At 34.0% G+C, this 20,591-nt stretch overlaps 1 protein-coding gene across 6 annotated transcripts in view; it reads right to left on the bottom strand.

The window, feature by feature from the left end:
- The window catches only part of LOC120220950 (cytochrome c oxidase subunit 7B2, mitochondrial), a 123,226-nt gene that overhangs the window by 46,297 nt on the left and 56,338 nt on the right, over window positions 1-20,591 (bottom strand). For 2 of the 6 annotated variants that reach the window (XM_039218175.1, XM_039218173.1), the window contains exon 3: window positions 9,997-10,049. The exons of 3 other annotated variants lie outside the window; for them this stretch is intronic. The gene's annotated coding sequence lies outside the window, so the exon portion shown is untranslated. Of the gene's footprint in view, window positions 1-9,996; window positions 10,050-15,589; window positions 15,627-20,591 lie in introns of all 6 variants that reach the window. One more of the 6 variants, XM_039218174.1, reaches the window with a different exon arrangement.

The following is a 20,591-nucleotide window of genomic DNA, read 5'->3' as shown; positions in this document are numbered from 1 at the left end:
AGTCAGTTAAATGTCTGACTTCAACTCATGTCATGATCTCACGTTTTGTGAGTTCGAGCCCTACATTGGGCTCTCTGCTGACAGCACAGAGGCCTTTTTGGATCCTCTGTCCACCTCTATCTGCCTGCCTCTCTCTCTCTCTCTGAAAAATAAATAAACCTTAAAAAGAGAATCTATACTTCATCACTTCAAGTTTTAAAAATCTATTTTGATGGCATTAAAAACCAGCAGATAAAGCACAAACTTATATCACTCTATATCTCATTGCTTGTACAGTTGTTTGGTTCCCAAATCAGTAGAACTTCACTCATATGCACACTAAGTAAGTGAATGATACCCTGTAAAAGAACGTTTTACCATCAATGGTATGAAACATACTGCCAAAGGGTTAGACCTAACATAATACTGTTTTCCTGAGAAATCTCCAATCTTGATGGGAAATGAATGCAAAAGAATTCCAGAAAATCTGATCCAGCAATTTGTGTGGAAATTCCTCAAGAGTTACCTTTATTAAAATTCAGATTTCTTCCCAATACCAGCTTAAAGCCTTTTTGCTCTCACTCCATCACTACATTCTACCCAAATTAACATCATTGACAAGAACACTAAGATATTAATCAAAGAGAATGGGAAAAAAACACTTGGTGGTGGGGGTGACATTTTCTTCACCTAACCACATGGATTGGATGGAAGACAAACTACCCAGGAGTGAGGAGCCTGTTATCATATGGCAATACTATCAAGTAGAAACCAGGGCTCTTCCATCTACATGTCTAATTAATGTTTCATTCTTCTAAGAACAAAGACAGAAAATTTAAATAAAATCTTATACCTTATACCTATTTTTAAGGATTGGTGACAAGAACAGAAATAATGTATATAAAATGTCTACTGAAGTGACTGACACAGTAAACAGTAGATGAAAGCAATTTTATCTTTTTGAAATTCAAAATAGTTCTTTTGGCTTTATTTTCATAGTTAAAAGGAAATATCCTTTGGAAAAAATGGAAAAAAAAAAAACCCACAAGTGAACAAAAAGAGTAAAGCGGAAAACTCCTGAATTCCCACCAAGTAGATTACTTAAGTCATAACCACTGATAAAATTTTGGGATGTATCTGTTGTTCCTGTTCTTTGCAGCCTTTATTTTGTACATAAATATATATTATGCAAATTTTCTCATACCAACATCTCTTTGACACCCATGTACATACATATGTAGTACATCTTTGCATAGAGGCAACATACTTGATTTAACCACCCACCCTTCCATTGCTAAGCACTCACTAATATTGATTTCATTCATTTTCTCTAAAAATCGACACTGTGACACTAACAAGTATTAGTGTGCTTGTTTATTTTTAAGGAGTAAATCCTTTAAGTGTAACTGGTAGCTATAATTACAGTAATTTTTCTTATCAATAATAGTTACTTGTTCAATAATCACTTTCTTCCATTTTAGACTAGCAAGTAAATTTTTGAAAGGTTCAAATATATTTTCTCTTTTCCTTTCCCTGTCTTACTGATATAATCTAGTTTAGTAATTATTTCCCCAAGAATTTACCATCTGGTAGAAGGTGTAAGCAGCTGAAGAAGTCTGTCATTTATTAAAAGCCTTAAACTACAGAGGAGATTATGTCAGATATCATGGAGTAGAAAGCAGTAAGGTAGGGATGTCTGCATGGAGAAACAGATGTCTGTAGGTCCCTCTGGTAGTGCAGGCATTGGTTGTTCTCCAGGGAAGTGGCCAGACCTAAGTATGGTAGCAGAATAGCCCTTCTAAGAAACCTGAATACTAGAAAAAAACTCCCACTCCACATCCAAGATAGTAGAGAAAATTTCTGGACTTCTAGTGTCTGTTGTGGGCTTGCAAAAGATGATGATACAAACAACCGTGACAGAGGAAACAGATGCCATCTTCCATCTCCTAATCATTGCAAATTCTTTGTGTGGTTTTAGGAGGGAATAGGAGATTAATAAAGACTGATAAGTAACTTTATACCAGAATACTTGGCACACTTTACTGAATGGAATTAGAAAGTAAAAATCCAATGCAAGTACCGTGAAGTATTGAGGGAACATATTAATTGTAGCTTGGGGGATACTGAAGAACCTTTATTGAAGACCTAATGTCTAGGATGAGAATCCTAGGAGGCAGTGTCTGGCAGAGCCTTGATTGATATATGAAGACCTCTGCATCTGCTCAGCAAGACTTCATTAACCTGCAAGGAGGCTAGAGATGAATTCTAACATTACTCTCATGCCCTGCCTTGGTTCTAATCCTCTGTGTTCTCCCTATTTTCTTTCCTGCGGCTTCAGTCAATTCTAGTTTTAGTCGTTCATACTTACCTAGTTCCTGAACACCCATGTAATCTCACCTCTTGAAGTATGTCTTCTCCATCACTCTGCTTCTCTTGGACGGCTTTTAGTTCTGATGTATGTGGCCTGTGATCCCAACTTTTTTTTAAGCATTTCTCTCCTTTTTTTTTTTTTAATTGTGGTAGTAACATTTAACATGAGATCTACCCTCTTAGCAAATCTTTAAGTGCACTATATAATGTTATTAAATATGATACCAACTCTTTACCCTACGACTATCTTGCTTGAAGTTTAAGACTTCAGGGAACAAGGCTTTCCACAAATTGAGCGAGGTCTCTGGATTTGGATTGAGAAAATGTCATGAACTAAAGACCAGGCAAGAAAGGTGAAAGGAAAAGTCACAGAATAACATTGTAGAACAAACTATGATATAGGAGAGAAGCCCCAAAATTCATAGTTTTATGTTTTTTATCATTGGTCACTTAACAGTCAGTCCAATTATATATACTTACTTCATAATTTTTATTTTTTAAAATTTGTATTTAAATTCCAGTTAGTTAACATACAGTATAATATTACCTTCAGGTGTACAATATAGTGATTCAACACTTCCATACAATACCTTGTGTTCATCACAAGTGCATTCCTTCATCCCCATCTTCTATATAACCACCTCCCCACCCATCTCCCCTCCGGTAATGATCAATTAAGTTGTACAGTTAGAATCTATTTCTTGGTTTGCCTCCTCTCTCTTTTTTTCCCCTTTGCTCATTGTTTTGTTTCTTAAACCCTACATATGTACTCTGCAACCCTGATATATAAACAGCATTACCTACAAGAGCCAAATTATGGAAATAACCAAATGTACATCAACCAATGAATGGATAAAGGAGACATCTCACACACACACACACACACACACACACACACACACACACACACAAAGCAGTATTACTAAGCCATAAAAAAGAATGATATCTTGCCTTTTGCAACAATGTGAATGGAGCTAGAGAGTATTATGCTAGGAGAGTCAGAGAAAGTACAATTATATTTAAATCAACAAAAACAGAACAAGTAATGATGAATATTACATAATACTAAAAAACTAAATTAAAAAAATTTTATTTCTGTGACAGAATAAAAACATTATAACAGGATAATATGAGGCAAACGCTGCCTTTTGAGAGTTCTGATAATATTTATGTGTCTTTGAAAAACTCTGATTCTTTTTAATGTATAGGGCCCATTTGTCATTTTAAAAATCTGTACCAAATGAAATGGCTATTTTTAAGGAGTCAGAAATTTGAAATAAGAAGTGAGAAATTAATTAAAAAAATTTTCTAGCCAGCATGCTTCAACCTTAAATGATAATTTTAAAATTCTTATAATCACCAGAATGCATAAAACATCTGAGTCTTGTCATATATATATACACACACACATAAATTTTAATTTACTTGTACATAAATATTTATACGCATATACATGTTATTAATCAATAAAATTTCTTTTTTAAAGTTACAAAAAGATAAACATAATTAAAGCAAAACTAATAGTAAATTCATATTGTTCCAGGTTCATAAAATACTGCAGAAAAAAATGAGAAATTTATGAATAACATTTTATCAATCTTAGTGCAAAGCAGAAAACTGCTGACCTAACCCAGCACAAGACTGATCTGTGAAACAATATTACTTATTCTCAGGATTGTAGAGAGACTTAGGTGTAAAGGCTGCCATTTGTAACAAGCACCATGCTTATTCAGCTAGTTTTCCAAAATTCCTGCTTGTTCGATTCTTTGCGTTGGGTCCTAAGTCACCTCTGGTGTATTCTAACTTGGTATTTGGTTTCTAAACTTCACAAAGTTTTTTTTTTTTTTACCAGGAAGCAAAACTGAGGTTTAGTTAAAAAACTTAACAGGACTCCATTTCACGGCCTGTGAATCCAATCAAGGCTCAAAAATTAGGAGGTTGATTAGCTAGGGTATGGATTATTGAGGCCATTTACGTTTCCTCTTTTGATTGCCACGCCTTTCACTATTCAATTGTTTACCTGCATTTCTACCAGTTAATACTCAAGTATAGGAAAATCCAAAATAAACAGTAAACAAGGCTAGTGAATCACAGAACAGATCAATACTGTTCCTCTCTAAACTTGTTAATGTTAGTGCTAATTAAAAACAAGCCTTAAAAAAAATCTCAAAACAAAAAATAGATTTTAAAAATTACTTTATCTAGGAATGTTGAAATTATTTATTGAATTAAAAGATCCTTTTGAGTTATATGTCAATTTCATTGATCTACCACTGCTTACCATTACTATGGAAGTCTTAAAGTGAGCTATTTCTGGTGGGCATTTTACCGTTCATGGCATTAACAGTATCATGGTCCTGGAACACTGGAGAAAACTACATACACTGCAATGGGATTATACACTTCATCCAACTCAAGAGAAAAAAAAATAATAAACTGTCACTCAAATGAACTACTGAAGCTTCATTCTCCGTCTTTTCTCCAAACATTAAGGTGAGCAAGGAAAGACAGTTTTTTGGTGTTTCACTTTTTCCTCTGTAAACCTGGAATTGGTTTCTTTCTGTAAACTGGTCAGAGGTACACTCTTTGGAGAATTACTTTTATAGATCCAATTAAAGTGTATCCTACTAGCATTCTGAAAGTTGAGATTTAGCAAATGTTTCCAATGTAGGTGACACTTCTTGAAATTTTGAAAATAACATGAGAAAAGTGAGAGTCTCTCTGGAATTGCCACTTAGTAACTAAAAGAAATAAAGGTTATTGTATATTTTCCATCAAAAACCTTTTTCTATACGGTTTAAAACAGACAGCAAAAAATATATTGGTTTAGACAATGACACATCTTAAAATCAAGTATACTTTTATGTTGTATACTGTGTGTAATTTTTATATCTGTAATCTAAGGATATCTTTATACAATGTCTGCTTACAATCAGGAAACGGAAATTTCAGGAAAAGAATAAGAAATTTATCTGCCCTAGTGTCCTCTTTGTGATTCTATTAACTTATTTGTAAATGTTTATTAAGCCTTGACCCAAGGCTAGGTTCTACAGATGACTGACAGTTTGTACACTAAATGTATGGTTTTATTTCATTTGGAGGGGGGCAGCTAAATAGTCTCTGAAAAACCACTCTTAAGCTTTTTATTCATGCATATAACATTTGCAATATTTTGAATGACATTTTTTGATCAAAAAATGTGGTCACTTTCTTTTCAAAACTCAAATTTATATATATAGGTTAATTCATTACTTTATTATTGCTGTATCTGTCTTATTGTTGCTCCTTTTTCATTGTCACTACCAGGATCCCAGTTCAAGGCTATGCCATCTCAGACAAAGACAATCCAACTCACCCCAAACTATATTCTTGCCTTTGGTATCCACCTTTTAGTATGTTCTAATTATGTTCAGCCCATACCTATTCTAGTTCCCTTTATCATACTAGCACTTTCAAGCTTAGTCTCGTACTATTCCTGAGACAAATCTGTCCAAGGAAAGCAATATATTAACAGTCACACTGGGGTCTCCTGGGTAAACACTACTGGATGAGCTCTGGGCATGTGCTTGATATTGTCTATCAACTGACAGAACAGTTGATTCTTGTTGCAAACCCTAGTCTATTCTGACTTACTGATTTTTTTCCCAAAATTTCCTTAGTGAGAGTGGAGTTTCATGTAAACTTCAGTCCATTTCATGAAGGTATTTCATTTTAGCCTTAGCTAGCTAATGCCTATAGCCCAATACTATGTACTAATTAGTTACCCAAGTTTTGAGTAGAAATAGGTACTGGAAGTATTTATGACATTTTATAATTAATACTAACAAAATATTATTTTGCACAAAAAATACTGTATGTGAATCTTGACTGACCTTCAGACCTCATTTGTCTCTTTTACTTCATAATGTATTAAACTGTCTATCGAATAAACCTTGCTAGCGAATAACCTTGACAGCTGTTTCCAGATTTGCAGTTAGTTAGCTGGAACCAAGTGCTCTCCTTCCAAACTAAACTCCCAAAGGTCCCCCAAGATCGCAAAGTGCTGGGCAGCTAGTTTTCTAACATTCAACTAAACGGCTAGCGTCTAAACCCACACTGTCCATTTCTTCCCGTACAAGGGTGTTCTTACATTTGGCCTATTTAAAGAAAACAATGGTGTTAGAGTCTCTGCTGGAATCCAAACCCTTGGAACATACAGTTGCACTCTCATCCAAGCATTCCTTTCCACAGGATGCTGAAAGACCAGGGGATCTCTCTATCTGCTGATCCTCCTAACTGAGTTTCCAGCTTGTATTCAAAGATGCTTACTAGTATCCACCCAATTCTTTACTATACACTACAAGAAAAGACGGCATTAAAATTAACAGCTGTTTTCAATTCTGCCTTTAGTGTATACCAGTGAAATGCGATAATAAAGTCCATACGGGTACAGAGGCAAAGAGCATCTTAAATCCCCCAAATAGTTCAGTTATTATTACAAAGATCCTAAGATCTTCCAAAAGTAGGTTTCAATCTCTGTAGTAAGAATCTCTATTGTGTCCTTGATAGATCAGGGATCCTTTAGGATGGAAACTACTTTGTTAAGAATATTCCAGATCCTCATCAGATTGCCTAAAACTTTCACCCTCAGATGTTTAAACAAGAATCTTATGAAGGGTCTACACTGACCCAGAGAAGATGTCCTTGAAATCACTTCTATATTACTTGAACCAAATATTTTTATGATATTCTGAAAATAAATTACTCCCATTCTAGATTCCAGGAAGCCAAGGAAAGTATGATTCATTAGAAACTGACAAACTCCAATAGTATCACATAACCTTAATGAAGTATTTCGCATCAAAGTCACCCAAATTAGATCTTAAATGCTCTAATAGTCAAAGTTCTCCCACATATCAAGTTAGATTCACTTTGCAAGTCTAGTTTAGTGATTTTTCTAATCTTCATCACCCCACTGACACTGTAAATTAAGAATGAGTAAATGTGAAAAGGCTGAAGACCAACCCAGATCCCAAATTAAGTACCTACTACTCTTGGTGCCTTTAAGTTCCCCACTTGTTTTCTTAGCATAAAAGCACAGGGACTTCTGCCAGGAAGAATCAAGGGACTTATGCAAAATTTCCGTAAAGCTCTGAATGTATCCCTTGCATGCACAGGTCTTTAGACCTTGGAGGAGATATACTGCCTCTCAGAAAGTAAGTTCCAGGCACAATGTTAACATGAGAAGAAAGGGCCCTTTCCTAAAGATAGTTCTTTCTTACTTTAAGAGGACCTCCTGATAAACAACAACCAGCATAGAAGGTACCTCTATAATAAGATTTCAGTTTGCAGTGGTTTCCATTCGTGTGATTATAAAAAATTGGAAGATGTGTCAGTCTAAAGGGCCAGTGTTTAGGTGAAGAGCAGAATCCCAGGAGCCCAAATAATTGCTGCAGCACAATATTAAGTGGTTTGGGTTACTTGTTACATGGGCGGGTCCACTAGTTTAAAGAAGACTAGACAAGAAAATTAGGTTTACGTAATGAAATGTCTTGGAAGGTGTCCTTCAATATGACAACAACTTGCTTATTTAACTAGTGTCTACAGCTTCTCTCAAGAAATGTCAAATAAACATTGGTTTTATAGAAGTGCTAATTTTGAGAAAATCATGCATAATAAAAAATTTTGGAGGTTTAAAATACGTACACAACTCTAATTATAAGTTAGGGAGTCACCCCCCAGTAACATTAATATTATTTCATATAAATTATTCAAGCAATAAAGAATGAACTACAGTACTGAAATCTATTTGAGAGATGCCCACTTTGAGTTAGTTCTCCAAAGGTTAGCCACAAGAGTTTCTAAATAGAGGAAAGGCTGAAAACTAGGCTGTCACATTTCCAAAGTGTCTCATGCTTGGGTTATTTTGTAGAAAAGTTGTGGAAAAGGAAATTGGAGGGATATAGGACTTGCTTAAATTATCCCCACAACTAACTGTAGTGAAGTTACTAGAACTTCAGGGATTGATGAGCTGAAAAACTTAGTCCTATAAAACTGTGAAGGGATTTTACCTGAGGGGAATTTTGGTAAGGCTTAAAAAGTCTTTCAGAGCTAAAAGGTGCCTGGAGAAGTCTACCTTCCACTCCCACATACATAGAGAGGATTACCTTTAGATGGCTTTCAATCACTTATAATAAAAGATATGCCATAAACTTCCTTAGCAACCAGTAACTATGGCAAATAATTCTGTGTCATACTGTCTTAGAGAAGCCAAACTGTTCACTTTGCTCTTAAAATTAAGAAATTGTCCAGATGTCACATAGGGTTTCCTTTCAATCTTGTAAGTCTATGGATTCTAGCATTTGATAATTTTATTAGCAAAGCCCCTGAAGTCAGGGCTCTGAGCAGTTTTGGGCTATATGGTAATTTCTTTATTGCCTCTTCCTTACATCCCCAGAAAAAAGCAAAAACCGAGTAAGAGATTCAATTGAAAAAAATATTATGTTGCCAGATAAAATATCTGGAATTTACTTATACTAAAAATTTACTCACTGTCTATCTAAAATTCAAATTTAACTAGATGTCCTGTATTTTTATTTGTTAGATTTGGCAACTCTATAATAAGCTGACCCTAATCTCACTTAGAACTGCAGAATCTTAGCACTGGTAGGGAATTTAGAATTAATCTAACTCAAGCTTCTATTTTATTATTAAAGTTACAATATTGAGACTAAAATACAACCTTTACTTAAGTGCTTGTAGAGATGGAAGTTTTATTACCTTCTGAGCTATACTATAACATTTTCAGTTATTTCAGCATGTCTCAGCTTTCATTGTGTCTATATCTGCTTATCTGCTTTGGGGTAACTTTTTCTACTGGTTTTAAATATCCTATGTAGAGTTAAAGAGATTCTGTTTCAACTACTTGCTACTTCTTAGAGAAGATGGAATTTATTTCTCTTTAAGATTTTATTTAAATTAGGTCACAGTGTATCTGACTTCTTGCTTTTAAATATTAACATCATGATAGCTGTACCTTGCTAGGATCATGTCCAACCCTTTTTATTATAGATAACATTCCCCACTTCTTATATTTAGCACTTTCGTTAAATTACAGCTCATTCTGGCCTCTGCTGGCTATTCCTTCAAGATGCTCTGTGGTTAACTGACCTTCCTTTCAGCTTTTTTATTTTTCCTGGATCTTTTATTAAAAATCTAAGTTCAGTTAGTGCTTCCTGTCTAGTTACCATGATCCAGTTCATGCTTCTGACTTCTCCATCAAATATTTTATTTCATTATAGTCAATATTTTTAATTTTTAAGATCCCCATCTTTCTTGAGCTAATGTTCCTTTAAGAGTATTAGCCCAAACAATCATAGCTTTACAATTTCTCCCACTGCCCCACTCAAATATGTTCAGTACTTACAAACACAGTACATATCTTTATTCTCCTAACTTGGGACACATGTTCTAGTGCTTCTACATCACAAGTGTTCTTGCTCACTGGCAAAAATCCAGCCTGATTTACCTGACTGCATTTTTTACTTTCCAAGAAATAAGGCTGTCCACAAAGAGACGTAAGTATTTATTACAGTTTACACCATTCCCTCATTTTAAAAAAATATCAGAATAAGACTTTCTAAAGCTATCATTCCTACTTAATCTTACCTTTGTGCTACTTTTGAGGTCTCCGTTAGGAAAATATCATCAATACATATGTCCTTAAAAAAAGAATCAAAAACTATGTTAAAGAATATGCTACAGTAACTATGTGTTGGGGACTATGTTATATGTTGCAAAGTTCTTTCACATCTATTACCTTATTTTATTTGTATTAAAATCCTGCAAGGTAAATACATAAAGAATTCTTACTCCTTTTTCACAGATGAGAATTAAGATTGGTAAAATAAAACGTTAAATGGCTGACAAATGAGAGATTTAGCAGTTGAATGCAAATTTTAAAAATTTTCAAATCTAATATTTTATTTTCATTTCTGTATCTCTCTTTTTGTCCTATTTGGTTCTCTGTTTACAACATCCTCCTTTCCTCTACATTTTGTGGATTTTCATAGATCAGTATGATCTTTTATACACTGTCTCTCTTTTCTGCTTCTATTAGATGTTGCTTAAAAAAACAATACCTTTCCATGTCTCTAGGTAACCCTAAATATTTGAAGGGATGGTGACATACAAACCCTTTATCCATATAATTTCATCACCTGGGGTCCAGGTCTTTTTCTTTTTCTTCATCTTCCTAATTCTTGGCAGACCATGTATGCTTAATCATATGGACAGGTGTGAGTGCATGCATGCACAAACACATGCATGTACCTCAGAGGCATTGTCTGTGCCTGTGTAATTTGCCTCATAAGAAACCCTTGTTTGGTTCAAATTTATCTTCTTGTCACTGTGTACTCATCTCTTTGCTGCTATTATATGCTACATGGATTCATGCTGGCTCTTAACATGCCATATGCTGCTATTGTATGTTACATGGATTCATGCTGACCATAAATATGGCCTTTAAATCCTTCTCCTTTTATTCATGCTTCTAGTAACAAGTATCTGTATCTTAATACCCTCATTTTAATATTTCATGTTCATCTAACCAACCAAGTCAAGTAACAATAAACAAGACTTAGGAAAGAAAATCACAATGCTAATGATTGACTTTCCATACGATGCAATATAAAAAACAAAAGAAATTCTCTTCCATCTCTTTGTGTAATTATTATAACTTATTATAAATAAGTATTTATAATAATTATTATAAATTTTGTTTTTTGTTCTTTTTAATAAATGTGGACGTATACTGTGTGGCTTCCCTATTTTCAATATCAGGATAGCATTTTTCCCAATTATTATAATAAACATTTGTTTTTATAATGTTTATAATGGTTGTTTTTTATAACCATCTAACCTGATGGTTATAACAAATATACCCCAAAATATCATATAAGTTAAATGCATTAGAAATTTATTTATGTTCACTTAAAAGCAGATGAATGGTGAGACTGACTTCCTCAAGCAAAATGAAGTCTCATTTCCAGGTCACTGAAAGGGTCATGGGCATGGAGGCACTTACATGGAAGTTTTAATTCATTCTCAGGTCTATAACTGGCATGTATCACTTGTGCTCTCATTCCATTCAGATATATCCAATTTCTATTCGTAAGAAAGCTTGGTAAAAAAATGCCTACCAGTGTGACCAGGAAAATTAGAACATGTATTTTAGTTAGCAGTCAGCAATCTCTATAAAAACATAATTAGTTGAATCTGAATTTTGAGGTCAATTTGATTATACCTCTTTAGTCATGTGACAAACTTTAAAAAAATGCTTATTTGTCTAATTCTTGCTCTATCACTGGATACCAGACTTGTAGCACTACAAATTTCAGAACTAGACTTCCATTTTGTTTTCTTCAGTTCACTGGAGAAGCAGCCTTGGCAAGGTAATATATGAATCTGCTTTCCTTTAGGTGGATCAATCTGGAAAAAGTGATCTGTAATGTCTCGTTAAGCATATCCTTCCTAGATGTAATCATCTTCCTACAAAAATTACTATATGCAAAGCTGACCTGAGTGCAAACTGCAGAATAATAAAACATGATTTCTTTAAGAAATGAATTAAGCCTATAAGCTATTTTTTAATAAAAGCACCAAAGAAAAGCTTACTTCTTTTTAGATATGTGTTTTTATAAAGTAAAAATTATAACTCATTCTAATGAATGAAGATATGTTATAAGGCTCTTGGCAATGAATGGTTTCACAGATTATATTGCAAGATTCATCATTTTTTATGTCTTTATAATTCTGATGAGATGACTGCCTTTGGATACTTGTTGAAGAAATATTAGCATTAGTTTTGCTGCTTAGAGTACTCATAGTATTTTATATGTTAGTGAATTTGTACGTGTTGGTAAAAAAAATTCTAACAATCCTATTCTTTCATTTTGTTGGTATGTTCCAAGAAATTAGATTTGGTTTAAGAAAATTTAATTCAGGGGGCACCTGGGTGGCTCAGTCGGTTAAGCTTCTGACTTCGGCTCAGGTCATGATCTCATGGTTCGTGGGTGCAAACCCCGCATCGGGCTCTGTGCTGATAGCTCAGACCTGAGCCTGTTTCAGATTCAGTGTCTCCCTCTCTCTCTGACCTTTCCCTGCTCACGCTGTCTCTGTCTCTCAGAAATAAATAAAATCATTAAAAAGAAGAAAAAGAAAATTTCATTCAGAAGCACACACATTATTCAGACAGTAAATACAATTTTCTCCAGTTAGGGCTGAAGTTAAAGTCTTCTTTTAAATGACAGAGTTATCATCAATTAATGTTATAAAGTAAGGGTGAACTAAATCTGTAAGTCTTTTAAATTCACATTGCATGGGTCTACTCAGGTTAAACTCAAGATAGCCATATTCATCATTATGGCTTGCAATGTGATAAACAATCCTTCTTATTAATAATTTGAATACAGATTTCCCTTTTTACATTGTACATTTTGGGCACCTTAGATCTGCCTTACTCACGCCTCTCTTCAGTGCTAACCAAGAAAATTCCAAAACTTAACCTTAGAAATAAAAGGTTGCCCCAACTGCTAGTAAAAGAAATATCCATAGATTAAGAAGAATGTCTGCGTTTACCTGCAATTGTAGAAATGCAGATTCAGTTCTGCTCAACTAATGAATTAAGACTTCACAAATCTTACTTTCTTATTCAGGTTGGGGGAAACATATAATCCTTTTATTTTCTATTATTAAAACTGTCCTTGAAAGTGTTATTTCAACAAAGCATTCTTATTATATCTTCTGAGAATGTTGCAATGCCCTGAAAAGTTTAAATGTCTGTAACATAGAGAAGCTGCCCTAAGTAGGTGACACTTTATTTTGTAGTAATAAATTGACATTTCTCTTTTAGAAAGGTTATCAACTAATACTTCTAACATTTATCAAACCACAAGAAGATCTTAACACCCTCCTCTTCTCTCATGTGTGGGAATAAAGTGGGACTTGTGACTATTAGATTTTGATATAAATAAAAAACTTGAGAGTCTGTTTCATTGAAAAGAAAAACGTGATGCTATCCAGAGAAATGGACATGTAGGTTCTCCTTATCTCTTCTACCAATACACACACACACACACACACACACACACACACACACACACAGACACACAAGATTGGGATTATATTCTACAATTACAACAGCATGTAAAATTGTTGTATTCATGAACACATGTGAAAGAAGCAAATAATAGTTTGGTATTCAATGGCCTTAATGATATAGTCAAAACTTATATTCTACCTTTAAGTCTCATGCATACTGGATTTCTTTGCCATTCATTGTTAATACATACAACCTCTTCTCTGGCCTCCAGTTCATGGCTTAGGCTGTTCTTTTGACTGAATGTCCTTTCTTTATTCTATTTCTTTTTCTGTCTTCTATACTTCAATGGACATCTAAAATGCTAACATTTTTTGAAACCTCTACTCTTCCTTAACCCCAAGCTGAAGTGATCATGTTCTTCTCTGAATTTTCAAAGCACATTATTAGAAACTTTTAAAATGACTTACTCAGCATTATAATTAAAAGTTATCATATCTGTTACTATGTTGTAACCACCTTAAAACCATGATCGGTATCTGAATCTTTTTTAAATCCTCTGCAATTTCTAGTGAAATGTCTTATACATAGTAGGAACTCAACTGAATGTTGAAAGTATGATTTAATTCCATAAATACTTTAAAAATAATATTCCGCTTGTATAAGAATTATTTTTCCACTAGCAGAAAATAATCTACTGCATAATGGTAAAGAATTCATAAATCTCATAGTATTCATTGAGCACAATACTGCATATCTCATGGATTTGTTCACATTGTACCCTTGGCTGTGGACTAGAAATAGACCTCTTTCAGAGGCATCCAGTTAGTAAGTAGTTGTTGCACTGTCACAACTTACTGAGATCCTGCTTTGAATGCTCTGTAGCTTCTCTGTGAACCTCAGAAATTGTTTTAAATGGGAGTTAGATTTGGGATTTTGCCTCATTTTGCCTTTTAGATTTAGAGTATGGAAAGAGTGATTCAATCTCAGCTCACTATTTTCAAGCAGCAGTTAGTTCATGAGTGGGAAGTCAAAAAAAGAGACAGACAAGAAGAAAAGGAAGAGAGGGAAAGCAAGTGAATTTTAAAACTCTTTTATACAAACTAGGTGGTTAACTGACAACATGTTACTCTTCTTTGCTGTTCTAAAAAGGCTTATATTTTGTCTGTTCTAGAAAATACTTCTATTTACTTACTTATTTTAGTATAGCTGACACACAGTGTTACATTAGTTTCAGGTGTACAATATAGTGATTCAACAATTTTCTATCTTATGCTAGGCTCATAAGCGTAGCCACCATCTGCTACCATACAATACTATTAGAATAGCATGACTATATCCCTATTTTGTCTGCCCTATATAATGATGGATGATAGAATAGAAAGGAACTAACAAGTGAAATGTTTACCAACCTGCTAAATGATCTCCCTGGATAACTTTATTCCATTATAACAACAATTTGTGATAGAGGTAGTATCATAATCCCTCTTTCTATTGATGAGGAAGTTGATGATCTGATTATTTAAGTACAGCTATAGGGTCAAGAGCCAAGCCAGGGGGACATTTCAGCCCATGAGTCCCCCCAGACCTCTCCACTATAACATGCTGAATAAATTCTAGCATGATCTGAATATTGACATTTTCACTGTACTTTTTTTCTTCCTTTCTTTGACATTCTTTTATTAGACAACTTTAATCTGCTGTCTAACTACTGGTTCTACACATTCTGAATAATTACATAATGAAAGAATGATCCTAGGTAACAGAGTAAATAGCGCTTTCTGAAATACTTTCCCCTCTTGAGGAAACATGAAGTTAAAACAAAAATAGCACAAGGAGACTTAAGAGTCTGGTTGCAAAGTCAAGCTCAATGAAATTTAAAGAAATCAGGAGATGGGGGAAAGTCTCAAAGTGGAGCAGCTGAAAACAGAACAGATTCTCTAATCATCTTAGTGGATCAGAGTGGGGGTACTGAGAAGAGTTGGAGGGTCATCCTATTGAGACCCTCTTCAAACACGTATTTTCCCTCAGCTTCAGAAATTGCTTTGTATATGAGATGTCTGAATAACTCTTTGAACCTACGCATTTCTCAGAACTCAGAAAATGAACTGATTAGAAATTTAAATTTCAGAAACATTCGAAATTGCAAAAGAGATTTCTTACCAAAAACTGTGCAGTGGCTTCCAGTGAGTCTTATGCCCTAGTCACAAAGAGAAACCACAATGACATCCATGCCAGTGGATGGACTGCTGAAAACATCCAGGATGGTTAGACAAGTAAGAATGAGTAAAGAAAAAAACCATATGTCAATTCTCAATTATTCAATGCCTCTGTATACACTCAGCAACCATTATCAAATTAACTAGCTTACTAATCTTTTGCAAATCCAGCAGGAGATAGGAAAAGTCAGTTTGTCAATGTTTTTTATTAGACGTTCACCTGTTGGAAATATTGCAGTGAACTCTGTAAAGAATACATGAACATAGAAGACAGACTCCTAGACTTCAAGCATCTTTCCATGTAATGAAGAAATAAGTAAGTACACAGAATGTGCTCATGACTTCAATCAGTGCCCTTTGACATGGCATACATATGTGCTATCATGTGTATGAAATGTACTACAGATGGCCTACCTGTCTTATCTGTGCCATAAACACAGAGCCTCTGTTCTTGTGCTACTTCAGACATGCAAAAGTTTCAGAAAGTAACCACTTTGTTTTAATTACTCCTTCAACTGTCTTTATTCCCAAATACCATAAATTTCAAGAATGAAGGGATCACTATTTCTACTTATTAATGTATATGTGATACTTTATATAAGTGCTCAAAAACTGTTTTTTAATGAATGACTAAATAAATAAATACAATTATTTTTCAGTCATGTTGACATGTTCACATTCACCTTAAATTTTGCCCTTTTTAAAACAAGGCCTTAAAAAAAACATGTTGGCATCTCTTGGCTAACAAGAGATAGAATTTCTTATACAGCAGGGATTATTAAGTGGCTAATTTCCACAGGAAAAAAAATTGTGAAATTAAGGTAAATTTGATTTGGAGAATTTTCCAATTCACCTTTATTCACCAAAATATTTTTTGTGTTATCACTTCAGGGTCCCACTACATTCGTTCTTCTACATAGATGTAAGTAAGCACGTGTGCTAAAGGCTGGACAGAAAATAGCACACTGACATCTCACTCTCAGGAAGCGTACAGTCCACAGGCAGATAAACCAATGAAAGCAATGAATGAAAACTACAAACCACCGGTAAATACTAAAGCAAAGTAGAGTGGTGACAGTCGCCCCAGTCCCAAATAGGGATTAGGATGATCAGGAAAAAATTCCAGACTTTTCAACTGTCTTCATTTCTACAGGCAGCTGTACCATTTCTGAAAGGTATTACTAAGTATTCATACTGAAATAACTCTCTAATCTGATAAGTTGGTATTGCTAACACATAATAGCAGTTAGGCAGTATATCTCAGAAAGTAATCCAATCTAAAGTAGAGGTGAAAAATTTAGAATTTATAGTGGAAGCCAAGGAATTTCAGTTTTAACAGGTTCTTCAGTTGGGCTTTATACATACTAAAGTTAGTTCTACTGCCTTATGCTGACTTTGCTTCGTTAAAACATACCCTTGAGTTTCATACTTGGCTGTTTTAAGTGAAGCTTCTCTACTCTGAATTCAACTCAAATACGGATTTTCAATTAATTGTTTTTTAATCAAGGTGACATATAAATTCAGTAGGAAGTCATGAGGTAAAAGCCATAAGAGGCACTTTAAAAAATGCACCAGACAGAATTCAGTCACTCTCATCAAAGAAACGAATATTAGATAGCAGACATAATTTCCAGAAGAAAACATGAACTCTATTTGGCAGTAATATTCTTTGAAGAATCCCAAATTAACCTTAAATATTTGACTCTATGTGCTACAGCCTAGCTGTGAATTAGGACAAGATAACAGGACAAGCAAAGAAGAGTGATCACATGCAGCAGTGTGTTCAGTGATATAAGAATGTGATTTGGAATACACAGACCTAGTGGTAGTTCTACCATTTATTTTTTTGTATTAAGCAGATCATTTAATCCTTCTAACCATCAAGTTCCCTAGTCTTGGATATGTGGACAACAATTCTTAAGCCACACTTTTGAGAAGGAGAGTTAAGGGGTGCCTGGGTGGCTCAGTTGGTTAAGCTTCCAACTTCGGCTCAGGTCATGATCACAGTTTGTGGGTTCGAGCCCCACGTCGGGCTATGTGCTGACAGCTCAGAGCCTGGAGCCTGTTTCAGATTCTGTGTCTCCCTCTCTCTTTGCTCCTCCCCCACTCATGGTCTGTCTCTGTCTTAAAAATAAACTATAAAAAAATTTTTTAAAAAAAGGAGAGTTAAACTGAATAATGAATATAAGCTGTATAAACTCTGAAGTGTAATTCAAGTGTATTAAGTTGAATAATAATCATTGTCACAAATATTTATTATCAATGTCAAATACTTGGGATTATAATGAAATATTAGAGGAGTTTCTGTTGATTAACTATACTATAAAATAAATCGGGGAAACAGAAACCATATTGTAACATCTCTCCTACATTGTCAAAATAGCTACGAAATGTTTAATACACTTTAAGAATTCAATTTATTCAACTGCTTTTAATAGAAAATACTGGGAATTCCTGTTCTGAAAGCAATGCACTAAGATGAATTGGATCCCTTCCACAAAACCAAACATATGGGGTATGTTTCAAAAGTGAGATGGTATGACTAAAAGAGCCTTAAATACAATACAGAAACTGTGAGATACCCATGGGGAGACAAAAAATAACAGAAAGTGGGCAGAGGTCAGGAGAAGACTATGATACATAGGGTAAGGAGAAGTATCTGTTTGTGTATTTTTTTCTCTCTCACTTGAGCTAGATGAATTTTTGTTCACCCATTGTCACAGACATAAAAATAATAGCACCATGCCAGTTTGATTCAGAAACAGTAAAATTAATTAAATAAGAAAAAACAATAAACAAAATGAAATTTTATTAAAATAACTGCCTTCCTTTACCAAAACATAAAAAGTCCTAGATGTTTTTATTATTATATCAAGTTTTAAAAAACACAAATAATGTCTACAATTAATTCCTACAGAGAAAGAAATAACACTACCAACTTATTTCATAGACCTAGAAAAACCCAGACTCTAAAACTAGGTAAGAAGAGTGTTTCTGAATGTAGACATAAATGATAACTGAATACACTAATATATTTAAAATTTAGCTTAGAGATCAATAGAGACTCTTACATAGGAAAAAAAAAAAGCAAAATAAAAATTAGACAAACGGTAAATTAGCAATTATTTTTAACACATAAAAGAACTGAGGTTTGATACAAATAACTAACCCAAAATCTGGAAGGAAACACATACCGATAAGGAGAAAGAAGACCAGCACTTGCTTACCTGGTATAGATATTACTATATGCCATATATGTGAGTAAGATTTTCAGGTAGAAAAAATTTAATTTCTAAAAGCTAAGTATGGGCCAGTGTTAAGAATGTAAAGCCCCTGAGGGTCTGCAGACATAGGGATGGTCCATGCTTTTATAGGCTTTTGCTTCCGGAAATCTACTGGATGCAAATTGGGAAAATCAAAGAAAATCCTGAAAGAGCTTCCTCCATGGTGCTAGCTTGGGGCAAACAGAAGCCACTTACAAAATTCTATCCAGACATATTAAGAGCCTTTATCTGAAGAAAAGATTAAAGCAACAAGAAAAACTGTAGCCTGAATAAACTAGTGGAAACCTACTGCAAGCTAGAGGATAGAATTGTATCCAACACCCAAACTCCATCACCTGTGTTATGTCTCCTTAGGAAAACAAAGCCTTAATATACATGGGGAAAGACAAAAAATTTAAAATACTGACAGAAAGGCACTGGTAGAAAGACAGTAAGCTGGGGAAGGGCAACAAGATTAAAAAAAAATCTAGGGACACCTGGGTGGCTCAGTCTGTTAAGCAAAGACCGATGATCTGACAGGAGAAAATGAGAAATCCACAATTATAGGTGGAGACTTCACTCGTTTCACAGTAACTGACAGAAAAATTAAGCAAAGAAGTTTTAAGTATATAAATAACTTAAACTGCACTATGAACTATCTGTCCTAATTGACATTCATTTAATAATCTACCTAACAGGAGCAGAAGACACATTTTTCTCAAGTGTACATGAAATACTTTAAAATTATACCACATCTTAGGACATATATTAAACTTAAATAAATTTAAAAAGAATATAAATAAAGTACATTTCAAACCATAAAGGAATTAAACTTTAATAACAGAAAGATATGTGGAAAATTCTCAAATATTTATAAATTAAACAATACATTCCTAAACTCATAAACCAAAAAGGAATTCTCAAGAGAAATTTCTAAGATGAACCAAAACATAATAAAAATATAACATATGAAAATTTGTGGGATGCGGTTAGAAGAAATGATTAGAGGAGAATTTTAGCTTAAACATTTATATTTAAAAAGATATAAAATTAGACCTAAGCTTTACCCTAGCAAATTAAATACAAAGCCAGCAGAAGAAAGGAAAGTATGAAGATTTGAGCATAAATCAATAAAATGAAAGCAGAAAAAAAAAGAAAAGTCAAAGAACCAAACACGGGTTCTTTGGAAAATTAGTAAAACTGACAAATGTATATAGCAAGACTTACAAAGAAAAACAGAGAGCAGGCATAAATTACCAGTATCAGGAAGGAAAGAGGGGCATCATTACTAATACCACAGACATACAAAAGACAATAAGGAAATACTATAAAACAGATAACCTCAATAATCCTATACCTACTACAAGAATTAAATTTATAAGGAAAAAGCCTTCCAAAAAGAAAAGTTCAGACCCAGAGATTTCCACTGGCAAATTCTACCAAAAGTTTATGGAGGAATTAATAACTACACACAATCTCTTCTGTAAAGTAAGATGGAACAATTTCCAATTCAGTCTATGAGACCATAATTATTCTAACACCAAAACAAGACAAAAATATTCCAATAAAATAAAATCACAGACCAATATCCTTCATGAACAGATGCGAAGATTATCAAATTTCCATAAGTCAAATCCAGCAATACATAAAAGAGATAATGTATCGAAACTAAATGAAGTTCAC

Source organism: Hyaena hyaena, unplaced genomic scaffold (assembly GCF_003009895.1).
Source record: "Hyaena hyaena isolate Hyena2069 unplaced genomic scaffold, ASM300989v1 scaffold_738, whole genome shotgun sequence".
Lineage (NCBI taxonomy): Eukaryota > Metazoa > Chordata > Mammalia > Carnivora > Hyaenidae > Hyaena > Hyaena hyaena.
This window is presented reverse-complemented; position numbering and strand designations above follow the sequence as displayed.